This window comes from Cucumis melo, chromosome 1 (assembly GCF_025177605.1).
Source record: "Cucumis melo cultivar AY chromosome 1, USDA_Cmelo_AY_1.0, whole genome shotgun sequence".
In the NCBI taxonomy this organism is placed as follows: domain Eukaryota; kingdom Viridiplantae; phylum Streptophyta; class Magnoliopsida; order Cucurbitales; family Cucurbitaceae; genus Cucumis; species Cucumis melo.
Window position 1 is genome coordinate 24128205 of NC_066857.1, and position 4308 is coordinate 24132512.

Consider the following 4308-nt stretch of genomic DNA (forward strand, 5'->3'; position numbering starts at 1 on the left):
TTTACTCAGACCTATGGTGTTGATTATTCAGAAACTTTTTCTCCTGTTGCTAAGTTGAATACTGTCAGAGTCCTTCTTTCTATTGCTGCAAACAAAGATTTGCCTCTATATCAGCTGGATGTAAAATGCTTTTCTGAATGGAGATCTAGTAAAGGAGGTCTACATAAGCCCTCTGCCTGGTTTAGAAGCCTAGTTTGGTCAATAGGTTTGTAAACTCCAAAAATCCTTATATGGTCTGAAACAGTCACCCAGAGCATGGTTTGATAGATTTACTACTTTTGTCAAGTCCCAAGGATACAGTCAGAGACACTCTGATCACACTTTATTTACAAAAGTTTCCGAGACAGGGAAAATTGCAGTTCTAATAATTTATGTGGATGACATCATTTTGTCTGGAGATGATCAAGCAGAAATTAGTCAACTTAAGCATAGAATGGGTAATGAATTTAAAATCAAGGATTTGGGAAATCTGAAATATTTCTTTGGAATGGAGGTGGCCAGATCTAAAGAAGGCATCTCCGTATCTCAGAGAAAATACACCTTTGATCTACTAACCGAGACAGGTATGTCGGGTGCCGTCCCGCTGACACTCCTATTGAATTCAACTGTAAACTAGGAAACTCTGATGATCAAGTTCCAGTTGATAAGGAACAATATCAGCACCTTGTGGGTAAATTGATTTACTTATCTCATACTCGTCCTGATATTTTCTTTGTTGTTAGTGCTATCAGCCAGTTTATGCAGGCTTCCTATGAGGAACACATGGAAGCTGTCAAAAGAATTCTGAGATACTTAAAAACAACACCTAGCAAAGGGTTGATGTTTAGAAAGACACACAAAAAGACCATTGAGGCATATACTGACTCAGATTGGGCAGGATCTGTTGTTGGCAGGAGGTCTACCTCCGGTTATTATACCTTTGTTTGGGGTAATCTTGTAACTTGGAGGAGTAAGAAACAAAATGTTGTGTCCAGAAGCAGTCCTGAGGCTGAATATAGAGCTATGAGTTTGGGAATATGTGAGGAAAATTTGGCTCCAGAAAGTCCTGTCTGATCTTCATCAGGAATGTGAGACTCCATTGAAGCTTTTTTGTGATAATAAAGCTGCTATTAGTATTGCTAACAATCCAGTTCAGCATGATAGAACCAAACATGTTGAGATTGATCGGAATTTCATCAAAGAAAGACTTGACAGTGGGAGCATATGCATTTCATACATCTCTTCGAGCCAACAAGTTGCTGATATCCTCACCAAGAGGCTTCTCAAACCAAACTTCAACTTTTGTGTTAGCAAGTTGGGCCTCATTGATATTTACGTCCCAACTTGAGGGGGAGTGTTAGAATTATTTTTGGAAAGAATAATATATAAGATTTTTATTTCCTAAATATTTCCTAGATATTTTCCTTTCTTACTCCTATTGTACTCTATTTATTCTCTCCCTTTGTACCTATTGTATTCATATCAGAAAATAATAAAACTAAAAACATCAATGTGGTTTTTCTCTCGGTTCTCGGGTTTCCATGTAAACCGGTTTCGTGTTTATTTCTTTCTATACTTCTTCAAACTTTTTTACATACAAATTAGATTATATAATCATATGTTTGCTAAACTATTTTATTTGTTCTTTAAGGTTGGCATAAAAAGAGAAATACTGCTTAGAAAATGGCTTTTCAGTGATCATGTGCTGATGCCAAATGGTGACAAGTTCTCATAGAGAAACCAAACTACTCAAATGGTTATATGGGTTGAACCATCACTAAATTACTATTTTGAATCTGCTTTTGTTAACATCTAAGATAAAAGAGGGTGGGCAGGTCTTGACTACTAGATTGGGTTGCTCAACCTTAGAGAACACTGGATATTGCAGCTAACTTGAAGAACTGCAAGGTCCTCGTGTTCGACTCTATGCCCATCTATATTAAGCAAAATATTGTTGGTGAAGCTCTCAAACCAGTTGCATGATGCATCCCCTCACAGATACACAAAGGTAACAATCTATCTGTATCTATCTGAGATAAACACATAAATTTCAATCTATCTATATCACATAGACACATATAACAATCTATCTATGTCTATCTAAGGGGATGATTGTTACCAATAACAATCACATAGACATAGACAAAGATAGAAATCTATCTGTGCCTATCCAAGATACAAACATAAAAAATATATATTCTTACCAATAAATTTCTTGACTTTTCGTGTTCTAAACGCAACATGTTCTCAACCCAAGAAGTCAAACGACTCTTCACTGGAAAAGCAACTTTACTTCGTTCATAAAACCACTTATGTAATACATCTCTAATTGGACTAAGCATGGTAGCTGCAGGTAGTTCTTTGAGATCTTTAAACACTAAATTTACACTTTCTATACAATTTGATGTCATCATTTTGTACCTTCGTCTTCATGAATATTCCCAAGACCACTTCTCAAAACCAACATTACTAAGATAGTCTCTGATATTTGGACAAACTGACTTCCATACATCTCATGTGGTACTTAAATTCATCAATGGTGTAGGCATAAGCACAACTAAATAAATATTTATCAAGTAGTGGATCCTTAAAATGGAGTTCAAGTTACTTAAGAGATGTTTTGCGCACACACAATACTCAACATTAGGAAACACTCTTAAAACTCCTTTACGGATGCTAAGATGCCTATCAGAAATAATGACTAAATTATCTCACTCTAAAAAACTACCTCGTATCTTCTCAAAAAATCATGTCTATGATGCATCATTTTCAGAATCTACAATAGCAAATTGAAGAAGGAAGATTTGATTGTTACCATCTTGTCATGAGGCTGTTAATAGGATGCCACCAAACTTACACTTCAAAAACGTGCCATCAACAGAAATGATAGTCTACAATATTTTCACCCCTCAATTGATGCACCAAAAGCCATAAAGCAAAACATGAAATGACCACTATCATCCATCTCTAAAGCAGTGCATGTACCTATGAAAATTACAAATCATTTCTATCAACACCGACAAAAGAGAACAGATAGATTGTGATAGATGTTAATATTTATCTATCTAAGATAGACTATGATATTTGTCTATCTCCATCTATCTGCAAATGAATGTAAATTTGATGTAAAAAATTTGATCATACCTGGGTTGGATTCAACCCAATTGATCAAAGAAGCTTGAGATCAAGGTGTACGATTCAACTGCGTCACCTTTTAATATCTTTTGGAATGGAGCGATCAGTAAACATGAACCTAAAATAATCTATCAAACAACTGCCAATTACTATTAAAGAAGCTTGCATGTGACAACTTTGGGTAGTATCCAGTGAACAGTCATGGTTAGAAATGTATTTTCGTAGCATCCACAACTCCTTCTTCTTATAACGAGATGCCCTAACATACCATTTGCACCCTTCTTACAAACATCGAAATTCAAGAGACCTCAAATTTGATATTGTAGTTCTAAATTGAAAGTTGTTCTTTAGTGTTATTATACAAAAGCACTTTGAAAACACTCCTTTACTTTCAAATAAACTTTTTTCCTTCAAATCACCATGATAAGAAATCCCTCTTATAATTTCATCATTTGAAATAGAAGAAGAAGAACTTATATTCAATGACATCTTAACATTCTCTTGTACACTACTAGAAGAAGACTTTTCCAAAGAATTAACGTTTGCATGAGCAACTAATGGATGTCTAATAGTTGCATCTTTAGCAAAAGCTAAATACCAAGCAACATCATTGTCTTTCTTTATTAGCATCATAGTTTGAACGTTGTTTTTACCAAAATTAAGTAAAACAGATAATTCTAACGATCCATTCAATTGAATCTCTTTGTTATTAAACCAACCAAAGAATTAAAGTTGATTTAGACATCTACCAAAATTCAGTAATTGAGTAATTCTCATAGACATTGCATCTATTTCATTGACCTACATAATAAACAACGATAGGAATAGACATTGTATTCTGTAAAAAAAATACAATTACGTATTTAATAGTGATAGAAAGAAATAGATAGACATAGATATACATCTATCACTAAATAAAAGAATAAAATGTACAAAATGATAATAATAAACACAATGCCAGAATAGACGATTGTGCAGTGAAATAATATACATTAAACGATCGTGTTGACCATGATAAACGATTGTTTGATTATAGTAAACGATCGTGTTGACTTAGGTACACGATCGTTTGACCACGGTGATTGCATTTAATATAGCCAACAATCATGTTGATATTGGTAAATAATCGTATAGTTCAATGTAAACGATCGTGAAAAACTTTAAACTATCAATCTTCATAAAGAAATACAGAAT